General features: G+C 37.5%; 1 protein-coding gene and 1 long non-coding RNA gene across 5 annotated transcripts in view; one reads left to right on the top strand and one right to left on the bottom strand.

Annotated features, from left to right (window-relative positions):
- The window catches only part of CUNH8orf34 (chromosome unknown C8orf34 homolog), a 392,051-nt gene that overhangs the window by 37,008 nt on the left and 330,123 nt on the right, over positions 1–24,920 (top strand). The gene's annotated exons all lie outside the window — the stretch shown is intronic.
- LOC103163393 lies at positions 639–19,746 on the bottom strand. The gene is made up of 4 exons (XR_003481923.2): positions 19,625–19,746; positions 6,698–6,959; positions 3,359–3,442; positions 639–849 (listed from the first exon to the last, which is right to left on the bottom strand). It is a non-coding gene; the product is annotated as an uncharacterized LOC103163393 (long non-coding RNA).

The following is a 24,920-nucleotide window of genomic DNA, read 5'->3' as shown; positions in this document are numbered from 1 at the left end:
AATAGGATGTCAGGAAGGACCTACCTCCCTGCAGATTATATAATAGAGTTTCCCATTTCTGAAGCTGAGTTAACCTGACCATAAAGTTGAGCCTGCATCTGCCTCTGCCTGCCCCTTCATAGCTGCATTGAGTGAGATCAAATTCATGGTATTGTGACCTTGACTATCCTTACTAGATACTATTCTTGTTTATCTTTCTGATTTTGGTCCCATTCTTGCTCGTGCTGCAAATTCATTTGTCCTTCTATTAGTCTGTTTTCTGTTGCTTTTACCAATCATGTGATTCCAAGTAACTAGAAGGGATGACATAGTTCCCAGGGGCCTGGGAATTCCTAGAGTATGATGTTAGTGTTCGAACACCTTCCTGCTGCATCATAACGTCAGAGGGCCATCATATCGCAAGCGTGTCCGCGCAGGTCTCCCAGCCCCTTCTTAAGCCAATAATGATATCACAAGGGGCCCTGTAATTTCATCTAATCCAAAGTACCTCCTAAAGTTTGGGCCTCCAAAAACTATCAGCATCTGATTTGGGAATTAAGTTTTCAGCACATGAATGTTTTGGTACTACATTAAAATCAGCAGGCTTCTTCCACGGCCACCTTGGCTTTCACTTTCCCCGACATGTAAACATGATCAGATTCCTCCTTCAACTTACTGATTTATTTCCACACAAAAATGTATTAAAATGTTCAACTAAAGCAAAATGTGACCAGTGTTGGTCCCTCTGCAGAAAAAGAGGGAGAACCTCCCCCGCTGTCTTGAGCACAGATGTTTCAGGACTCCTTCTGTTCTTTATGGTCCCATGTGCACACACCACTGCACTTCCCTGCTGCTTGTTATCTCCATGCCCTGTTTAGAGAAAAGGTCTTTAGCATCATTGGGGTTCATCATATGGCTGAATATGCTTTTGAATTCACTTAATAGTTTTTTTTTTCAGTTGGCAGCTTCATTTTCTCCTGACAAGAACAAGATGTACTTGAGAGAGAAACTGAACTCAGTCCAGAAAAATAAAATTCTCGAGAATGAAGGAGGTTCTAGGAGAAGTCTAGCATTTAATTATGCTTAATTGTCAGTGTGGAGATTGCTGTTTACAGCATTGTCATCTTAAAGAAGATATTTTCAGAAGTGACATTTTGATAAAGATAAGCTTCTGCTTCCAATGTAACACTTAGAAAAATCACTATTTGGCTGTGTGATTGTCATGCCAGCAAAATTATTGACAAGATTTTTAGATTGGGTGAATGAAGGCCCAGGATGCCTTGTTTTAGCTGGAGATTATTGAATGTATCAATATTTCATTGACATGAAAAGCCACTTAATGTCACACTGACTGAAATCAGTTGTTTACCTTGCAAAACAGATACAAATGTGAAATTACAAACCCACCAGACATTTTCTGTATGCAGACAATTCACAAAGAAATTCAGATTGGAATCCTGGGCTAGGAAGAGCTTATATGCCTGTGTATTATAGTCAATTCAAGACAATCAAAATTTAGAGCACATGCATTTGTTTTGGAAGATTCTTGCAGCAAAACCTTAATTCCCTTTAATATACTATACATACAGCTGTGTTCTGTGGCTACTTGCTAGCTGATGGCACATATTTAGACAATAACGTTTAAGAGAAAAGGAAATAAGGAAGGAAGAAATATAGGAAGGAAATAAGTTATCTTAACATAAAGAAGGTTTTGCGGCAATAATAGTATTGCAATTGAGGATAGAGCAAATGGTCATGAAGTCAAACAGGATCGAAGTCAGTTATTGAATACAGGAAAAGAGTACTCTTTATACTTCAAGGAGAGTAATGTAAACTAGCTTTACATGGACTAGTTTGTCACATTAGCTCTGTAAAATGAAGAAACAACCAACCTCATGAATTTGTAGACACAACTTGTATAGCAAATTTTCACATTCCAAAGACTCTTTCTAGGCCAACTGTATCAGGTTCTAATCCAAGGAACACATGCCCGCATCTCACACACTCATTATTGATGTTTAAGTTTGTAAGTATTACTTTGTAAATGTCCTGTTCTCCTTGGGAGGGCCCCACCATTTATGTCCCATGTTAAAAATGTCAGAACACTTAAAGTAAACACTTAAATGGGTTATAAATTCACATGATATATATCTCCCATTTTTTCTTTAATTTCTTAAACTATTAATTAAAAAAGAAAAATAAAAGCAAAAAAATGTTAATGCACACTTTTGTCTGTTGTACATGGGTATTTGTTATCTATCGAGACCAAGTCACACAGTACACAACTGTTTGGCAACTTGAAATTTTCCATTAGACGGAAATCTGCCACATAAAATTCTATTGATAACCTAAGTGTCAATGTCATAATTCACATTTTTCTCCATGCTTCATTTTTCTCATGAAAAAACCAGGAGTAATTATACTATTACTCTTTTCTGATTTCTAGATTGGCTTGAGAAACTGTGCAGAAATATTTAATATACAGTATGAGAAACTTGCAAATTCTGAGGTCTTTGCTGGTGAAATAACTTTCTGGTAGCTTGCAGTTCTGTATGCTCAATGGTTGTGCTTTCTGTTGGCTGTGTTGCCTTGGCTCTCTGTTCCTGAACAGTTATGTGCTAGACACTGAGCCAATCATTTTACATTTAGTACTAATTTGGTAAAGTTATATTGTGGTCCATTCAACCAATTTATGCAATTACTTTTCTTTTATGCACTTAACATTTTATCTACCTTGTAGATGGAAACACATCCTCCTCCTGCCCAAACCGTAAAATGTCTACTTTTTTTCTTTACGAGATTCTGGAAGGACTATGGGCTTACACAATCTAAAGGGAGGGAAGTCAGGTATTTCTTCAAAGGACCTGCTTCATACACTATGAACCTTTCTTTGAGACATTCTCTTTGTCCTTCTTTGATTCACTTTTTTTGTTCCTCTTTTTGTTAATTTTCTTCTGTAAAAGACTATTCGTGCTTCTAAGGGGTGATTAATCTGCCCTTCAGAGATTTCATTTTCTCATCTTCCTCATTCTCGTGTTCCTCTTTCTTCCTGGAAGTTCTGGAGCACAGTGTGCAAGGCCCACACTCTACCTGGCCTATATATCTAGTGGATTTTTTCCATGATGTTCTATGATCTAGTTTTTCATAACTTCTGAAACAGCATAGAGCGTTTCCTGTTAAAAAATATAGGTACAATCTCTGGTAGGAAATCTCTAATTTTGAGGCTACTGCTATAGATACCGGATGATCATCTTAGGAAAAAGCACTGAGGTCTGATGTATGGCTTGGAGAGTCACCTTTTGCATGGGTACCAATTCCTGAAATAATTCACTCCATCAGAAGGCATAGCAAGCGGAGAGCAGCCAGATGACAAGTTTACCTTATAATGGAGGTTTGCACATGCACCTCCTGGTGCATGGAATATGGAACACTGGTGGGTATGAATAGAGGGCTCCTCCTGGAACTAAGCTTACCAAGAAGAAAAACATTATTAAAAAAGTACTCATTTATTATTTACTTATGTAATAAATTTTCACTGCTGGAAATGAAGATAGGCAGAAAATGGCATTTGTAGAATTCTCTCAGTATGAATATAACTACTTGGGCTTTGAAGGTTCCTTGGGGACCTTTGTTGGAATAGGAATGATTGCCCTGGTAATGTGTTTAGGACAGGTGAGACCTGTAGTCTTACATGGAAAAGTGTGTCTTGGTGACCAGAGATCCTCTTAAAACTGGATGGCAAGGGCTTCCTTTCCCTGGTGGGGCTTGAATGTATATTGCCTGTCTCTCTGTCTTGAGCCTAGCTATTATGATTCAGTATCCCTTCTAATTGAGAAAGATGAAATATTGCTTTAAGTTTAAATGTAGTCACATATACCCACAAGCTCTTTTTAGATGGTCTTTTATATTTATGCTTTTACCTATTGTGTGTAGCTATTCTGGACTTTCTTAGAGGTCTATCTGTTTTTTTCTTCATAAGCTGTGAAGCAGTGTGAGCTCTGAAAGTCACTTTAGTTAATAATGTAAGCATTAATGTCATTTTATCAGATCTGCCTTGCATGTGACAAGAATTAACATAACTCCACCAAAAGCCTAAGGACCACATAGAGAGGATGATGTGTGAACTTGAGGTGTCTGAGTCTGGAGCTCACACTATGATTTTTATCCCTGTCTCCTTAAACTTCACACTATGAAAAGTGCAGTTACTAGCCACAAGTGGAACATTAAACTTCATTAAATTAAACTAAAATTTTAGCACATAGTCTCAACATAATGAAGAGAATATTATTTTACCTCATGATCTCTGATCCAGTGATGGTAGTGATATGTGTTCATATCAGAAAAGGGAAAACTTAGATGAGAACTAGAAGTGAACATCACCCTCAAGCCCTGTTTCCAGAAACCCCTTCTTACAGTTAGACCATGGTCCCAGATGTTTTATAGCCTCCCCAAACAATGCCACAACCTGGAAACCAAAAGTTCAAACCTAAGTGTCAATGGCAGACATTTTACATTTGAACCATAATGCTTGTTATGATGAGTTTGTAGCATTTCTTTAACCTACAGGCACAACACATTAATCTATATGCATAATATGATAATGCTAAGTATGTTTCTAAGGTGTTGCCTCCTAAGTCAAGTTGTGGACCCTGGAAAAACATTCTCATCTGGAAAAACATGTAGGAAATACTCTCTCCACTCACATCTGCCCTTCCTGATCATTTTAATACATAATGAAAATTGTCCATATGTTTTCCATGGTCTCTAGTATTTTTGAAGGGCATCCCACATTGTGATGCCTGAGGGAAAGATCATGGCTCTGAACCAAGTTGGAAACAGTTGTTGAGTGAGAGAATCCATGTTTATGCCAGTAATCAGTCTAAAGGAAACTTTAGTCTTGCTGGGCTCCTGTGAGGAATATTTGTATTTCGATAAAGTAGCAATCAAGACTGTGGAGGTAGAGATGGGTGTGTGTTAAGGAGCTTGCCATTCACATGTGTGTTTTAATTACAAAGAAAGAATTAACCACTCTGTCCATTTCTTGGCAGTACAACAGGAAGAAAAGTCTGCTACTAAATGTTTTAGAGATAAAATCCTGGCTTGATCCAATTCTATTTTCTGAAACTATTTTCTTAAACTTTTGTTACTTTTTGAACTCAGTGTAATTTAGAATTCTCAACCATTTTTGAGTTAATATAACTTAGAGTTCTCAACTGTCTCCTTTGAAGTTTCAAAAAATTTCTTAATTATATAAAGGGATAAGACATGCATAACAAAAACAGTCTATAAAAATGTTTTCAATGATTCTTGTCAGTTTAGCATTCAAAATATATATACATAACTATTTATACCAGTTCTAGGAGATATTTAGCCTGGCCCAGCAACATGCTTGTGATGAAAGGCAGTCTGTAATATATGGAGCTGGCTTCTGCCTCTGTATGTGTCTTGCTAATAGAATGCTTTACTTAGTAAACAGAATGAGAGATTTACTGGTTAAGAGTAAAACTCCAAAATATGTGATCATAAATTACATAATAGCAAGTGTTTTTGTTTAGGAAAAGAAAGGATTCCAGTCAAGTTGTCCCCTCTTGTTACTCATCACTACAAATTAATAAGAAAAATCAGCCATGTAAATTCATTAAAATACATTGTCAAGAAAGTGATTATTCAGCAGTTACGTATAGATATATCTTTTGTTTCTGCTTAGTCAAAGATTTTGTGTATTATTTTCTCATACTCTCTCCTTTCTCTTCATATATTTCAACAGATTAAACATGTAGTCTAATAATACCAAGGATGGAACTGAGCCCATAGAGACAACAGATGGTGCAATTTTAATAGAACATGAGAGATTGGAGGAATTCAATGTCTATTTTGCTGACATATTTTCTACTGAAGTAGATTATCTTTAAATGCCACAAAACAAGGAATTCTTGATCAAGATGAAGCTGAAAACCAAGAAAGGGGATAAAATAGTGCAATATTCTTCTGTGAGATTTGGCCATAGCAGAGTGTAGACTTGTGATTTCAGTAACTTGAACTGAGGTAATGGTGTGTAATGTATCCTCTTTAATTAACAATGCAGGCCCTGAACACAGCTGTATGCCAGACGCTTCCCAAATGCTAGCAAAACAATTAATCCTCACAGCCCATGTAATTATGTTAGTCCCAGTCTAGGGGTAAGAATATTGGAACAGAGAAGTTAAGGAAATGACTGTAGTAGTGATTTTTTTTTCATTCTGTGATGAAATATCTGACAAAAACAACTTAAAGAGAGAGGGGTTAATTTTAGCTCACAGGTCAAGGGTGCAGTTCATCATGAAAGGAAGACAGGAAGAAGTGTCATCATGAGCATGAGGCCACTGGTCACAGTGTGTTCCTGGCCAGGAAGCAGACAGTGATGAATGCTGATGTTCCCCAATACTCTCTCCTTTCTAGTCTATCAGGTAAACTAGTATAAGGAATGATGCCACTGATAGTTTGGGGTCTCCCATCTCAACACAATTCAGAAACTCCCCCATGGACATGACCAGAGATGTGTTTCCTAAGTGATTCTAGACCAATGTTTCTCAATCTTTCTAATGCTGAAACCCTTTAACACAATTCCTCACATGGTGATCCCCAACCATGAAATTATTTTTGCTGCTACTTCATAAATGTAATTTTTGCTCTTGTTATGAATAATTATGTAAATATCTATGTTTCCTGATGGTCTTACCTCACCCTTGTGAGAAGGTCATTTGATCTCCAATGGGGTTGAGAACCTGTCTTCTAGATCTTAGCAAGCTGATAATCAGTATTAGCAGTCTCACTTGCTGAGCTCACACATCACAAAATTAGAGAAGGAATGGTTGAAATCCAGGAGCTGAGATGCCACTATCCACGTCTCTACCCTCGATTGTGCTTGCTGATGCACAGAAGTTCCAGGACAGTAGAGCAGGAAGAGAATGTTTAATGTTTGAGAGTAGGCTTGCTTTATTCTGGAATCAACAGAACACAAGATTGATTGGTCTATAGTAAAATCTACAGTTTTTATCAAATGTTGGTGAATTTGATCAATGAGCAAGGATTTTGCTCTATTGAAACTATGATGAATTTCCTAAGAATAGGTCATCACATGCTAGCTTAATGATTCTTTCTGATAAGATAGATGGGCTAATAGATAAGACAGGAGACACTGCTTCTCTGGCCTGCAAAACCTCCAAATCAAAAAGGCCTTTCATGTGTCAGTGGAAAAATGAAGAGTGGGTGGACCTTTTTGAATAATTCTCACTCCAAGATGGGCTGGTCATTTGTTGGAGCCTAGAGGACCATCCCAATGACATTTTGGTGCTAGAAAATGTCTTGTTGATTATTTGTACCTGAAACTTACATGATGAGATAAGCCACATATTTTAAATATATTCAAACAAATAAATACAATTACAAACAGAACTTGGAATTTATAATGAATGATGAGAAGCTTCTCAGGACTTAGTATGAAGTCATCATTCAATTTATCAACATATTTATTTTTGCAGTACTGGGAAGAGAAACCCAGGATTTGCATATTTGAGGCAAGTACTTTAATGCAAACTTCTATCCCAGCCCTTGGCATTTAACTTCAACATTGTGAGCGAAACTATCAAAACCATAATGTCTAAAGCAGTAAGAAAGGCTTGAAATCCTTGGCAATGTTGAGTATAAGAAGGAAAATTGCATGTGTCTGCAAATGTATGGAAAAATATGTGGAATATATACTTATTCTTGATATACTCAGGAGACACAGTTAGAAGTATCAGGCAAAAACAGTATCAAATCTTAATGGTATTAATGTCATAGTTTGATGTAAAATGTACTACACAGGCTTATTTTTATGTGTTTTTTCCCAGTTGGTGGCAATATTGTGATAAATTGTAGAAATTGAGAGGAAGATGCCAGATGGATTAAGTCACTAGGGGCAGGACTTCGGGGGCTATATCATCCCTGACTCCTTCCTGTTCAGCTCTCTCTCTCGTCCACACTAAGAAGAACCTATTTCATACTCTTGCTGCCACAATGCTTTGCCCCAAACACATGGGACAAAGCAACAGAGGTCTAACATCTCTGACTCCTCAAGGAAAATCAATCATCTCTCCCTTAAATGGTCCCCTCTGGTATTTTGTTCATTGTGGTGGGAAAACTGAATGAGCTGTTTTTCTTCTCTGAGTTTCTAAAAATCTCTGCACAGAGGTTGACCTTAGGTAACTGCAAATTCAGCCTAGATCTGTGTTATGAGATGAGAAATTCTAGATTCCCTTTGCCTTCTTCTCAAGTGACTTTATCACTTCATCACTGACAGACCTTCAAATGTCCTAGCTTTTAGGGATGGGGCAGGGCTGGGGTTGCATAACTTCAGCATTACAGACACTTGGATCAGGTAATCCTTTGTCAAAGGGCTCCCCTTTGTACTATAGGAAATGTTATTGATTTTGATCTAGCAAATGTTAGGAATAGTCTTTCCCAGTAGTTTTAATTAAAAAAATTCTCTGAACACTGACAAATCTCCCCCAAGCCACAAGATCACAGGTCTATGCTTTCTGCTTTAGGGGAAGATATTGAGACTCTTGTTTAAATGCAAATATTGATAGGTATATAAAACAGTCACTGGTCACCAATTTGTCACAATGGCTAGATTTTACTTAGTACTTTTAGCTCTACCTGGAAATAAAATAATACAGGACAAACATATTTCAGAGTGACAATATAGCAAGCATCTCTGAATGCTAGTGTCTTCACTCACTTGAGCGCTATATTAAAAATACCCTAAGCTTGGTGGTTTTCTAATAGAGACATTTATTTTTTATAGTTTTGGAGGCTGGGATGTCCAAGAGGAAGACACTGGCAGACTTTGCCTGAGGATCTACTTCCTCATGGCCATCTTGTTACTGTGTGTTCACAAGGCAGACAACCAGGAACTCTTTGATTCTTCTTTTTACGGCCACTGGCCCTTCATAAAAACACAACCATAAGCGAATCAGCTCTCAACTCCTACACCAATGAAGACTATTACATTGGGTATGAGGAAATTGGGGTGAGCACAAACATTTTATCTGTAATAGCCAGGCACATGGGGAGCTCTAGAGGAATTCAAATCCAGGAGGGCATGTCCAGGCAGTGTTTTCAATTCAAGGAGCAAAATGCTTTATTTTCTCTCTCTCTCTCTCTCTCTCTCTCTCTCTCTCTCTATATATATATATATATATATATATATATATATATATATATATTCAAAGAATATTAAGAATATTAAGATGGGAATGTTCACTTTGCTCTTGATCCCCACAGCATGAGCTCCTTTCAACTCAGAAATCTCTCTTCACTTGGCACTTTGCATAGGTCTTTGGAATGTTCTCTTTGTAAAGTTTGAACACCCTGTTACCTTACTAGTTAATGGAAGAGGCTGACCATTGAGCAACACTACCCTGACCCCATGTTCTGCCTTACGGTCTCTCAACCATATCTTGCCACAGATGCTCCTGAAATGCATGAATGAAAAACAAACCTTGGATTATAAAATTTGAGCAAAATCATCAGAGTCTTGAGAAGTTTGGAAGCATTCATAGTTCAAAAATGGCACGATACAAAGACATCCATGAAAGAGCCAGATGGAATGCTTTTGTAGTGTACTTAACTCTTGGTATAGATGTGGTAGAGGCACGGGGAGATGCTGATGGCTAATTGCTGGTTCAGGTGTGTTAGAAGGAAGGGGATGATGATGGTTTACTACTGGTACAGATGTGGTAGGAAGAAGGGGAAGATGCTGATGGGAGAGTGTGCTGATTCGACACACATATCATTTCTATGTCTACCAGGAAGAGGCTGAAAATAAAGGTATTTCTGCAACATTAGTCTTTTGGGCAGATGCATCTTTTATATGTGTATGTTACTGGGGTGTGCATGGTGCTAAAGGTAATTGCTAGGAAACAGGATAGCAATCCAACCTGAGACTGTGGTTAAATGCAACAGGAAAAAGATGTAGTAGATTGGACTGTTAACAGAGGTTTGATTGACCAGTTATAGTATTTGAGTTGGACAAGTATTATTGTGAAGTTTTGGGTGTAGATAGGAAATTATTGATAACCCATTGATAATAGGAATGTTCACTGCCACAGTCATGGAGGGGACGTTGGTGGAAATTCAGAACAGTCACTGAGTTCCCAAGCAAGAAGACAGAAATACAGGGATATTCGTTCCTAACCAAGAAGACAGAAATATGTAGATATTTGCCATGGACAAGTAGCTTCATTTGGAATATCACAGTGAGTAGGAAGAAGGCCCCCTTTTAATAGCTGTGCAGAATAAGAAATGATCATCGTTGTTCATTTTTTTGTGATACATCTCAGTCATTAGAGGAATTAAAATAAAAGACAGTGAAGAAGGGATGTTGCATCTCTGGCTAATATTTCTTCTCCATTTAGCCCTAGGGTATAAATATATGTGACTGTTTAAGTAGAAACGTGGTTATTTCTTCTCATTTGATGCTCAGATATTAAGCTCAGGATAGTGGACTACACTGGATTTCTCATCGATAGCTTCCCTCTGCTGTGGAGGGTGTATCCTAGCCTTTCCTCTTGGTTCTAACACAGCAGTATTTGATTATCTTCTACTGATGGCTAGCTTCTACTGATCATTTGAAATAAGCAATTTTGTGGTAATTGCTTCAAGTTTTTTTCATCCCATGAGATATGTTTTAAGATAAAGCAAACACTCAGTTTTCTGTTTGTTCACTGTTTATCCATTATTCAACAAACAAAAGAAGTCACAATTTATTAAGGGTTTTGGTTAAGTGTGCTGGTCCTGTTGTATTTCATTTCATCTCCCTAGATTTCTTCCTTTCTAGAGAGAAAGGAATGCCTTGCTTAATTGCTCTGGCTAGTTGAGATCCACTGTTCTCAGAGGCATACAGTATTTGAAATCGCTCTCCGCTTTTGTCAATATGTGGTGCATTTTGTTACAAAAATTTCCCTCATGATATCAAAATCTAAGTATCATGGCAGTGGGAGTCTGATCCACCAGATAGATTACAAACCTGAAGTAGTATGACATTACAGTATTGGATCTACTGTCATATAGAAAATTCTTATTAAGAAACTGTTGATGTTTTTAATATTAGCCTTCATTTCCAGTTAGTGGATGCCAAATCACAATGCCATGATACACAGGACTGATGTTTTAAATAGGAGGAGTGGAAAGACACCACATTCCTCAAGTACTCTTTCTGGATGTTCTCAAAGCTGGAGCATAATGTCAGTGTGGTTTATTAAAGGACAGATTATGATTTCCTATTATCAGAGTTTTTAATTGGGCAAAGACTTTGTCCATCTAGACCTCATACTCTTTGATGAGATTTTGAGAAGTACTGCTCAAAACTGTATGTTGGTGAGTTTCTTTCTAAGTACATGCATGGTGAATCCTTTGCATTCTTGACTGATAAGGAAGATGTGTAAGAATACCAGTTACCCGGTGTGCTGCCCAGTAGCTATTCTGCAAGTAGCAGCTTTATCAGTACTAAAATGCATATTTTTATGTGCACCCATTGTACCAAAACTTACTCAACCCTCCATCTGTGACACAAAATGAACATAGAATATTGAGCAAAAATAAAATCATGCTCAAGCATCCTATAATGTGTTGATAAAAAAGAAGAGTAAATATCATTTATAAAGTCCAAAGACATGGGTTTCATCTCAGGTGTGTTACCAATGATCTGGCCATGGCTTCTCCCCCCTCACGTGGAGTCATGAAGAGAGGTACTGACTATGTTTCCTTTCTTGCACCCAAATGCAGAAGAAGTGTAGACTTGATTGATCAACCCATATGCTTGCAACCCAAATCCCTGAGATCTAGACTTTAGACTGATGGTCTTAGAAGCCATAAACATAGCTGGAAGTGCTCAAGTTAGCGTTTAATACTCTGGGCTTCAATTGCCAGTGTGCAGCATGGAGCAGCTGGTGCAATCTTTGTCTCTATGCAGCAACAACAAGTCAGCGACAGCAGCCAACACCTGCTACTCTCATCACTCTTGCCAACATCACAGCTCTCTGGCTGCAATGTTATCCACTCAGGCTCCAGTGCCAAGACCATTAGCCTGTAAGGTCTGGCAACTCCATGGAGCTCTTCTAGAGACCAGGCTGTGTAGTTTCCGTCATTGGCTTTCACGGCCTTCTTTTTCAGTCTTACTTTTTCACCCTGCCCACCCTCTATGCTTCTGCTCTTTTTCTTCATCTGTGTCACCTCTGTTGTCCACCATATCTGCCTCTTATCACTCTCTGGAACTCTTCTGTTAACTTTTTGCTGGCAGTATTGCTGTGGCTGTTTCTCTTCTAAGGTGGCTGCTGATCATCCACCACTGCTGCTTCAACATCTGTCCCCTTAGTGTTTTATTATGTTACCAAACCCAGCCCACTCCACTTATGATGAAATTCCAAAGCGAACAGAGCCTATCACTTGAGAGAGTTTTCTCCATGGTCCTAATGTTACAGCACCAAGGACAATGCAGGTAAGTGGATCCTGGCTCATAAGAAGAGTGGAAGAGCTTGCTTATATAGACAAAAAAAAGAAGAAGTATAGTGATGGTGTTTGCACTCAATGATAGTCTCTAATGAGGGAATCTATTAGCACCAACCATCGCACAGTTCTTCTTTATTCACACTGCTGGATCTCCAGGAGAAGCTCCCTCTCTAGGTAGGTTGAAAGTGGCTGCTGGAGTTTATTAGATACTATGATGGCATAGAAATCATGTTGAAGCTGGGAGAAATCATGGCTTGGATAATGCCTTCTGGATCTATGGCTGTGCTTTGGCAGTAAATGTCCTTAGCAATATTTATTTGTGATTTCTTCTTAGCCAAATGCCTGTGTGGAGAGTTGGGTCATTTTTATCTGTCTCGCTTGAGGTCTCTGATCTACAGACTTGGGCATGTGTCTTTCTTTTTATATCTGCAGTGAAGTGATGAGGACAATGTTTATGTGATGGCTAAAATTAAGTGAGGCATTATAGTTTAAGTATCATGTACTACACTGTCAAGGGCTACCCAGATGTGTTACAAACTGCACAAATTAGATACGTGCAGGAGGAAACCACAATAAGCAGACATTCTGATGATGATACATAAATACAGTTTAAATCACATGACACTTGCTATCCCTTCCATATGAAATTGAAGTCTCCTTTGTAAAGATCTATCAGTTTATTTTTAAATTATTGAATTGTGAAGAGCATGGGTAACTATCTTTCTCAACTGTTACTTACAAGTTCTGTATTTATCAGGAATTTGGAAACTTATTCAGCTAAAGACTTTAATATTAAATCATGAAAGTATGACTGAAAATATATGTAGATGTAGATATGTAGATAGATAGATTTGGCAATTCATTTTCCATTTACTTTCATTAAACCTTGGTGAATTTATTTATTTATTTATTTATTTATTTATTTATTTATTTGTTTGTTTGTTTTTTTCAAGACAGGGTTTCTCTGTGTAGCTTTGGAGCCTATCCTGGCACTTGCTCTGGAGACCAAGCTGGCCTCGAACTTACAGAGATCTGCCTGCCTCCTGCGTGCTGGGATTAAAGTCATGTGCCACCAACGCCCCACATAAACCTTGGTGAATTTATGTGGAGAAAAATATATTTATTTTTTTACACTGGAAGCAAAATCTGATTCAAAGGCAGAGTGTTTAGATAGAAATAGTTCTTATACTTCTGTAATCCCAGTGACTACTGCCTATATTGAATGTCTGTGCTAAATTGATGGTATAGTAAAGCATTTAAGTAAGTGTTTTGGTGAGTCACAGTTACTCTTCAAGGAACCACCACTCCCACCATTAGCAGTAGAAAGATGACTTTACTAGATTTTTGTATCTGTTTCAAATTTGAAAGTTTGTGTTTGTTAGTTTTTGACAGCTTGACACAAACTAGAGTCACGTGAGAAGAGGGACTCTCAATTGAGGAATGGCCTCCCTCAGATTGGCTTGTGGCATGACAGTGAGGCATTTTCTTATTAATGATTGATGAGAGAGGGCGTAGGCATCAGTCCTAGGCAGCTAAGCCTGGACTCTAAAGGAAAGATATTTGAACAGGATGGGGAACCAAGGAAGCAAGCATTGTTTCTCTATGGCCTTTGTTTTAGTTCCGGCCTCTTATTCCTGCCTTGAGTTTCTACCAGACTCCTTCGATGATGGACTTTACTTTTGTTCATGCTGTTTATTACAGATAATAGAAAGCAAACTAGTACAATGTTTTTCTTTTTTCTGCATTCTTTGTATGTTTTCCTTTTTGGTGAAGGGTCTTTGTGGTAGCATGGATGAAAGAATCAGATTGCAATGAACATACATTTTACCCAGGTAAAAGATGTGAGTACTGCTCCCAATCTGCCAGTTTATCCCCTGCACCAATCCTCTCCCATGAATTACTGAGAGGGCAGAACCATGGGCTGGCCTTTTCTTGGAAAAGTTTGAAAGGTTACACAAATTAATTGGTTAGTTGTGACTTCTTTAAAACTAAAAGTGGAGTAGATGGCTACTTGATTTCCAAGTGCATTATAAATGGGTCAAGAAGAGGCAGCCAGCTGTAAGATAAGATATGTTGCAAGTGCTCTGGTGATACAAATAAGGATTATAAATGGAGATGGTGCTGGGGAGAAAGCAATAACACTGAACAGACAGAATGTTTTAGCTTTGTTCAAACCCTGTTATTTCTCTCTTCCTTTCTTTAGCTATAGGAGGTTTATCAAATTCATTCTTTTCTTTCTTTATTTTTCTTTTGTAGAGGGTAGTGATGTGTTAGAACCTAGGGCCCTCACAATGTTAGGGAAATGCTCTATCCTTGAGCTACACCCACAATAATAAATTTTTATTTGTACAGATGTATGTCTTTCTCCAATCTACCAGTATTAAGACTAGAGAACTTTTAATTCATGTCTTATATCTTTCAACTCAGCTTGCTATCAATAAAGTATAGATGACAGTCATCTTTGAGGGTAAGTGCAGTCTATACCATGATTCCCTCAAGAAAACAAAGCCAAGAGACATTTTAAATAAATCTCCTGTGATGATGTTGGGTTCTGGCAAGTCTGCAGCCAGTAGGCTGGAGATTCAGGTGGGTGCTGGAGCTATGCCCTGGAGACACACTTTCCTTTGCAAATGTTAGGCGTTGTTTATTGGGCCTTTGAATAGTTGGGTGGGGCTATTTGTATTATGAATCGTAATGTACTTTAACAAATATCAACTGATTTTAGATAGCTATATGCACACTATAGCACTGTGTGATATATTGTGCCCAAGTTGATACCTAAAATGGTCACCCAGCCAGCAAACTAAGATCCTGTATGTATGGATCAAATTTGCTGAGTGTTTACACAGATTATTTTGTTTATTGCTGATGAAAACCACATGAAGAGACCTTATTATAATCTTAGAAAGAATGATGAGGACATCATCCCACCATTGACTTGAAACTGGGATTCAGCCTCTGTCGGACAACCATAGTTCTATCCTTAAAGTCTTCAAATTCAGATTAGTAGGAGGAAATTTTTTCATTACTGTCTGAAACCCCACAGCCGTGTGCTGCCGTGCTGGTGGCATGCTGATGGTCATGCTTCCCAGTATTGTTTACAATCATAATAACCATACTCAGAGAAGCAAGTCATACTCAGTGCAGAGAGTTGAAGAAAGGGACCACTGAAGTCCAAAAGTCTTCCCTCTTCTGTAATTTGGCCTGATTTAGGCTTTCTTATTTTCTTTCTGAGAAACTGAGTTACAGCTCGTTACCTTTGTAGCAGGAACCAGTACAGTGCTCATTTTGCAGTGATATTGAGATGTGACCACAAAGCATAAAGTCTTTCTAGCTTAGGGCTTGCTTGTTTGACTCCATGCACATTTCAGCCAGTGGTCTATTGTATTATAGCATCTCTACTCAGTTCTGAAACATGGTGGACCCACTCGTGGCAGAAGAAGAACATAGCAAACTGGGGGTGGGTTCGTAATGATCTGCCTAGAGTGACATGCCATTCTTAAACACATTTCATTTACCAAGGAGACTCAATCGCATGCATCCTGGAAGTTTAAGGAACTAGGAAAGTGTGACCTTACTGAATGTCTAAAAAAAGCAAAATTGGGAAAATTAACGAACATCACTAGTTAAAACAAAATGTACTTTTATAAGGTTATGACATATTGGTGTTTTTGTAGGTAAACAGTAATTTTAAGAAAATATGAATTTCTATTTTGCCATTTTTGTTTGTTATCTAATATTTTTAAGACCATAGTTTTTTCATAAATTAAAAAAATCTTTAGGACTTTAATGGATTTTTCGTTTATGATTCTATGTGGTTTGAATGATGAATCTAACTTTATTTTATTTGTGTAGAGAAAATAAATTGTTTTGAGAATAGTTACAAAACACACCAATTTTGTTTGACATACAAGACCATTTCTGGAATATGTCAAGTTTTTTTATTATTATTTTGAAAGAATAGAAGGTACTTATTTTCTTTCTAATGCTCTACTTTATTTACAGTAAAAATGGAAATAAAAATGATGCATGTGGCAATATAGACCTGTGTACAAAATACTTGCTAGATTATTCTTTGTAACTTTCCAGGTATTTTCTTCAAATATAAAAAGTAATAGTTTGCAAATTGTCAATTTTTCCTTCAATTTTTTGAAAACACTCCAGAGATGACAGTTTTACTAAGTAATTTTGCTTACTAAATACTATCTATCCCCAACTATGCTTTAAAAGTGTTTAATATGACAGTATTCCAACTAAGTACATACAAATGAAAGGAGCTGAATCCTGAATCTTGGCTTTAGAAATAGGCCTGTGGTCAGGACCATAGTTCTGTTTTCTTCTTTTATAGGCTCTTATGATTTTGAAAAGTGATAACATCATGTTCTTGGTTTTAGGTAATAAGCTTTGAGAAAAACCCAAGAATTGAGATGACCTTGGAAAGGTGCTTAAACACACACCCACACACACCCACACATACCCACACACACCCACACACCCCCCCCACACACACACACCTTGCTTATTTTATTCAATCCACTATGCAGGATTTCATTTTATTTGTAAAGCACTGCTATAACTCTCAAGCTTTAATCCAATTACTTGGTCTGGTAAAGGAGGGAAGTGCTAAAGATAGAAATGCATACATACCTTTGTATTTACTGAATTTCACACAAACGGATAGCCTTTTGTGTACAACCTGACTTGAATCTAAGTTTTTGAAGTGGCTAGTCATGTCTATGTGGTCTAAAATAGGGGACAACTTGAAATCCCATTCTATATATTTCAAACAATGTGTGTAAGCTTAGGTGACTTTATCAGACACAAAATCTGGGAGAACTGGAACATTCTGTTTGACAGACATGTTCAGGGCCACAGCAGAAGGAGGATACTGAAATTCAAAATAAAACATAGGAATCTCCATAGTTTTGGTGAGATAAAGCATGGTATATGACCATATCAGCATACAATGAGTAATTTAAATTGAGCTTTCCTTACTACCAAATGCAAGAGCCCTTGTTTGCCATGACAATGGCTGGCCTACACCACATGGTCAGACTTCCTCAGGATGAAATTGGGGAAGAAGATGCTTACCATGGGAAAGGCAGAAAAAGGGTCCCTTTGGAAGAAGAGTTAGTTACCAAAGGCAGCATATTTCAGTGTATAGTTTCAGGACACTAAAGTGACAAGAGATGAAATTAGATAGTTTAACAAGAATCAGTGCATCTAATATCCTCTAGTAATTTGGTTGTTAGTCTTCAGGTGATTGCAAGCCATGGAGCTCTTTAGAGAGGGGCATAGTGCAATAAGAAAACACAGGCAGCAGTATACTGTTCACTGTGGAAAGACAGAGTGGCAAGGAGTGAGATCAGAGGTGATGACAGCTATCAGGAGGTCTTATAGCTGTTATCTACAGGAGGAATGATGTGGAAAGGGCTCAACTGCATGCTGCAGATCTCCAATCATTAGGGAAATGAAAATAGAAACTGTGCCAATGTGCACCCTACTCTAGTTAAAATGGTCAGGAACAATCCATTCTAGCAATCTGTAGCACTGCAGTGCAAGCCTAGACATAGGGACTTATTGTACATGGAGGAAAAATTAGAAAGAAGAATTCAAACCATGCCAACACAGAGACATGCTAACTTAGGAGACTGAAACAGTAACTGCACTGAAGTGTACACCTTGTATACTGGTATCAAACTACTTTTTGCAGCCTATAACTATGAAAAATAATGTCTCAGCTGAAAAAGAAATTGTATAATGCCATCTGCAGGGAAGTTGGTAGGGTTGCAGACCTGCTGTTCTGAGACAAAACATGTGGCTGCTTGATTTTTAAGGGCCAAGTATCTAAAATGATATTGTTTCTAATTTTACAATATGTTTACAATTCCTTAGTGAACTATATCTTGTTTTGAACTCCTATGCTTTGCCTTAAGCCTTATTTCTCACTTTAAGGGGAAGAAATTGCCTCAATTTAATACTAAAAAATCATGGCTTCTGTTTTTCCTATTGCCATCTAGTGGCTTGTGATCTTTACATTTTGTGGTCACTGTTGCATCTCTTCAGCTGGATTACTTGGCAGGAGTAGGCCAGTCTGTAGTAAATGACAACTGGAAACATTGCTTCTTCTTCTTCTTCTTCTTCTTCTTCTTCTTCTTCTTCTTCTTCTTCTTCTTCTTCTTCTTCTTCTTCTTCTTCTTCTTCTTCTTCTAATATTTCAGGGCTACATTTTTCAGAATGCATTGCACTTTGCAAGATTTTAATGATGGAAGACACTATCCAACTTTTGCAATAGCTGGACATACAATAGCTTAGGTTAGCAGGTCTAGGGGAAATTTAGTAATAATGTGATGTATCTGCAATCATATTATGCAAAGGACAGGAAAAGATGTGCATAGCTCTCAGCATGTAAACACCTCCTCAGCTACTCTGTGTGCCCGGGAGACAGCACTGTCACAATGTTCAGAAAGGCAGGACACAAAAGAAGAACTAAATGTATAATTTTTCCTGAGCATGTAACTTTCATGGGAAAAGGTATCAAAATATACTGTTTAGATCCTTCTCTGAATCCAGATTGCTGCTCATCTACGCATTTGTGACCAACAATTCAAGATTCTGGATGTCTGGAAAGAAGACTGCCTGTTACGAAATCACTGGTAAAATATTAATTGTGAAATTCTTCATGGCAGGGCACATGTTATGTTTGATATTTCCTAGGCTTGCTTTGCCATGCCAAGAAAGATAAAATTAGAATTCTTATGATACCAGTATAAGTCATTTGGATGAGCTAGCCCTAGGGAATTTTGCTGTAAACATTTATAGTCTACTAAGGGAGTGGACAACTATGGCATTGCAACAACACATATTTTAATAGCTATATCATACATGCAAAGGAGTGGGAGAGATTTCAAGAGGATCCAGTAGGAAAATAAAACCCTGTAAGGCTAACTTTCCACCAGCCGCCTGAGTTTTGCCATTAGGGCCCCAAAATAACACAGAGTCTTATCTTAGTTACAATGTTGCTGGCCAATGACCAGGATTTCTTATATGCTAGCTCAGTCTTAATTATCAACCATAACTATTAATCTATATATTTTGTAATGACTTTTCTTACCAAGGACGGCAGCAGCGTGCATCCTCTCTTGCCAGGATCACATGACGATTCCTGTCTTTACTACATTTCCCAGAATCCTCCTCGACTCCTAGCCTCACTTGTCTTGATTTCCTATTGGCCAATAGTACTTTATTTATCAACTAATAAGACAAACATCTACACAGAAGGACTTCTCCCATCATCTCCTCTTTTCTGACTAAATGAAAAGAAGGGTTTTAACATTAACACAGTAAAATATATAACAAAATAGTTATCAAGTGAGAACTATAGTTACAATATTTAGTTCATTAACATTTAGCAAGATTTAAAGAAAATATTTTATCATCTATCCTATCTTTGTGAGTCTAAAGTCTTATATGTAGCTTATCTTTTATAATAATTAAGGAAAACTATAACCATAACTATGTGTCTTCAACTCCATCAACGACCACAGAAGGATAATATATAAACTCTAGAACTGACAGGGACATGTCGCTGCCTGGATAGTCACTCAAAGTTCCCATGTAACATAGGGGCATCCATCTTCAGCCTATAGGCCACAGTGTATCTGGCAGACTTCTCCATGAAGGAGGAACCTTTCAGGACTGTCTTGTTTTGCAAGTTCAGCAGTCACTTTCCTGTGGGTCCTGCATGTCCAGTTTATCAAACAGTCCAGACAAGAGCAGTTTCTTGACCAAATGGCTAATCTTGCCATGTTGAAGGCAAACTCCATAACGACTTTCTTTGATGCCCATCTTCCTCTCAGACATAATTGGTGTGCCAGGAGCATTTGTGTCTCACTGCCATGAAAAACCCTAAACAATTTAAAATGCCATATATTTTGTAGGTCTTTGAAAGGTTTGATGAGTATCTTAAATACATTTCTATATATCTAGAAAACCTAACTAACCTAACTGTAAGTTTTGACTATTATATCTGTCTATCTACAATCTGTATTTAATTGTGCATTACATTTTAGATATCTGTAAAAACACAATACCTAAACCAGAGGAGAAATATACATATCACAAAATTGACCTTAAAGTTGTATCAACAAATAAAAATCCATACCAATGCAAAGTATTCATTTCTATATCCTATTCCCCCTTTTTCTTTAAAAAGAGATTGACTGTGATCATTATCATTTATAACCAACCCCATTTAAATAAAAACAAACATTTATAAACACTATTTGGAAATGTGGGCGTCTTTTATTCCAAACTGCTTCCTGCTAGGGAGCAATGTCCATACCATGGGAATCATGATAAAACATGGAAACCTGGCCAGGTCCTTGTTTTTGTAGTCTGAAAGGCTGTATCATCTCAGCTGTTTTAGATGTTGGATCACCTAGGACACTATTTCAGGGTGTCTTGCTTCATCAAACCATATTAGTCTGGATGGAATCCATAGCATTTCATTTTCTGTGGAAACATAAGCAAAAACTCTTTTTCCAAGTACTCTGTCCTTATATTTAAATTTAGAAGTCAAAGCATTTTTAAAATATGTAAGTTGGATTAATTTGGCAGCACCTATAATCAAATGTATTTTAGCAGCTATAGCTCTTTCCTCAGCAATCAAACAATTTAAAGACAACACAATAGCATACAGTATCCAGACACTCTATATTTTCCATCTTTATGTGGCTTTTTCATTACTCTATTTGTTTTAGTTTTATTTTTTTCTTTTATGAGACAGGGTTTATCTGTGTAACTTTGGCTGCTCTTGAACTCACTCTGTATACCAGGCTGGCCTTGAAGTCACAGAGATCTGCTTGCCTCTGCCTCCCCAAAGCGTATGGGATTAAAGGTGTGTACCACCACACCACCTACTCTATTTCCTTCTTTCTTTCTTCCTTTCTTTCTTTCTTCCTTCCTTCCTTTCTTTCTTTCTTTCTTTCTTTCTTTCTTTCTTTCTTTCTTTCTTTCTTAAAAAAAAGCACTATCCTGATTCTTTTCTCTCACAAGCCTACGCATATTTTTTAACACACTGTAAACTGTTAGAGGTTTATATATATATATATATATATATATATATATATATATATATATATCTGTCTTTATTGTAAATCTTTACTTTTTTCTGGCCATGCAGTTTTTTAACTGCTAAACAACACTGTTTAAATTAAAGTGGTGGCTGCTTTAGCCACTGTCTTTCCAGAATGGCAGGGGTAATTTTATCACCAGCACTGAGAGCTGTGTTCACTGCCTTCGTCTATGCTGCCATCAAGCAGCATGCTTCGGGCTTGGAGATGTGGTCACTGTCACTGCCAGCTGCTCTTACACAATTCAATTGTTAAAAGGGCCTCTTAAAAGAGCCCTGAGGGCCGGGCTTGGTGGTGCATGCCTTTAATCCCAGCACTCAGGAGGCAGAGGCAGGCGGATCTCTGTGAGTTCGAGGCCAGCCTGGTCTCCAGAGCAAGTGCCAGGATAGGCTCCAAAGCTACACAGAGAAACCCTGTCTTGAAAAACCAAAAAATAAAATAAAATAAAATAAAATAAAAGAGCCAAGAGGTTTTTCCACATATGCTGAGTCAGGGAACCTCCCTTAAAGGAGCCACTCAAGTTGCTGATTGTCTCTTACAAAACAGAGACCACCTGAGAAAATGCTGCTACCAAGAAGTCATGCTTGTCTCTCCTCTTTTGCTTCTAAAATCCCTTTTTAAGCTTTTGTGAAGTTTTTATGTGGAAGTTTGTAAAGCCATGTGGGCACCATTTTTAAGGATAACTCTTTTCCCCAGCCACCTGAGTTCTGCCGCCATGTTAAAGCCCCAAAATAATGCAGAGTCTTATCTTAGTTACAATGCTGCTGGCCAAAGACTAGGATTCCTTATATGCTAACTCAGTCTTAATTATCAACCATAACTACTAATCTACATATTTTATAATGACTTATCTTACCAAGGACACGGGCGGCTCGCATCCTCTCTTTCCAGGATCGCATGGTGACTCCTGTCTTTACTACATTTCCCAGAATCCTCCACGACTCCTAGCCCCACCTGTCTTGATTTCCTATTGGCCAACAGTGCTTTATCAACCAATAAGACAAACATATACACAGAAGTACTTCCCCCATCAAAACCCCATGTAGGATCTGTGTTAGAGTAGGCCAAAAGACTAACATCTAAATCTCCCCAGTTGCCCAAGGAAAGGAAAACTGTCTTTCAGAGCCTGAAGACTGGAGCAGATAGTGTGCCAGCAACATTAAAAGGCATTTAATAGTGTCCCAGATTTTCTGAATGTTTTGTGTCAGGAATTTTTTATATTTAACGTTTCCTATGACTAATGTGTACTTTTCTTCTATAGTATCCTCAGTGCCTGAGATTAATTCCTCTTGCCACAAAATAGTCAAAACACTGAACATACAGAACAAAGTAAGTATTAAAAAGCTGCAAGGGAAAAAAGATAAAATAGCATATAAAGAGAGACCTATTAGAATTATGTCTTAATTCTTTTGGAGACTCTAAAAGCCAGAAGGTCCTGGACAGATGTCTTGTAGACACTAATAGGCTACAGATTCCGTCCCAGACTACTATACCCAAAAAACTTTCAATCACCATAAATGAAAAAAATAAGACACTCCATGATAAAAAAGTAAAGAACACATATTTAAAAATTCAGCCCTATAACAGGTGCTAGAAGGAAAACTCCAAGCTAAAGAAGTTAATTACACACAAGATAACACAGGAAGTAAATAATCTCACACCTAAAAAAATCAAAAGAAGGTAAACACACACACACACACACACACTTACATTCATACATACCACCACTACAAACAACAACAAAATAACAAGAGCCAACAATCTTTGGTAATTGATATCTTCCAATATCAGTGGTTTCAATTACCCAATAAAAAGATAATGGTTAATAAATAAAATGGATTAAAAAAACAGGATCCATCCTTCCTCTGCATCCAAAAACCCCTCCTAAACATAAATGATGGATATTACTTTAGAGTAAAGAGTTGGAGAAGGATATTCCAAGAAAGTATACGTAAAAAGCAAGCTGGTATAGCCATTTTACTATCTAACAAAACTAGACCTTAAACAAAAATTAATCAAAGGATATATGAAAGGACACTACATATTCATCAAAATAAAAATCCTCAAAAAGATCATCCACCATGATCAAGTAGACTTTATCTCAGAGTTTCAGTGAGGGTTCCATACACAAAAATCCGTAAATACAATCCAACATACAAACAAACTAAAAGATTAAAAAAAGATTATGTCATTAGTTGGCGAAAAGCCTTTGATATAGTACAACACATTTTTTTGTGATAAAAGTTCTGGAGAGATTAGGGATACAAGGGACAAACCTAAATGTAACATGAAAAATAAAAACCCAGAAACAGATATTGGGGCTCAAGCTTCAAGCTGAAGATCAGAGAAGCAAAGCAGCCAAGCCAGTACATCTTACCTCTACTGAGGTGAAATGGCAATCCTATCTCCACAAATCCTCGGAGGCAAAAGCACCAGTACCTGTCTCCTCTGCCTTATATGCCTTTCTCTGCACAGCCATATTACTCTTGTCTCCAGCTCCCTAGTGCTGGGATTAAAGGTATGTGATCCTATTATTGGCGTAAAAACAGGCTGATCAAGGGGATAGAGTCGAAGACCCAGAAATCAATTCATAAACCTATGGGCACCAGATGTTTTTTAAAGAGTTCAGAAATAAATACTGGAGAAAAGGAAGCATCTTTAACAAATGGTGCTGATCAAGCTAGATGTCTGCCTATAGAGGAATGCTAATAGATCCATATCTATCACCCTTTACAAAAACTCAAATGTAAGTGGATCAAAGTCAACATAAAACCAGACATACTGAATCTGATAGAAGAGGAAGTGGGAACAACCTTGAACACATTGGCACAAAAGATGACTTTCTTAACAGAGTACCCATATCGAAGGCACTAAGGTCAACAATCAACAAAGAGGATCTCACAAAACTGAAAAGCTTCTATATGACAAAGGACACCATTAAAAGGACACAATAACAGCCCACAAAATGGGAATAGATTTTGTTGTGGAATATTATTTTAACTAGGTAAAGCTGTTTTACATTTATTTATGCTGTGGAATGTTACTTTAAGTGTGTAAGGTTGTGTTACTTTTATTTATGCTGCATTTGTTTAATTATGTAAATATGTATTGCATTTATTTCACCTTGCCTGCCTGCAGGATGATAGATGTGGATTTATTTGTATTCTTCTACATGCTGATATCCAGTTAGACTAGCACCATTTGTTGAAGATGCTTTCTTTCTTCCTTTGTATAAAGGACCAGATAAACAATTTTGGCTTCTTAATCAAAAACCAG

Source organism: Cricetulus griseus, chromosome 2 (genome assembly GCF_003668045.3).
Source record: "Cricetulus griseus strain 17A/GY chromosome 2, alternate assembly CriGri-PICRH-1.0, whole genome shotgun sequence".
Lineage (NCBI taxonomy): Eukaryota > Metazoa > Chordata > Mammalia > Rodentia > Cricetidae > Cricetulus > Cricetulus griseus.
This window is presented reverse-complemented; position numbering and strand designations above follow the sequence as displayed.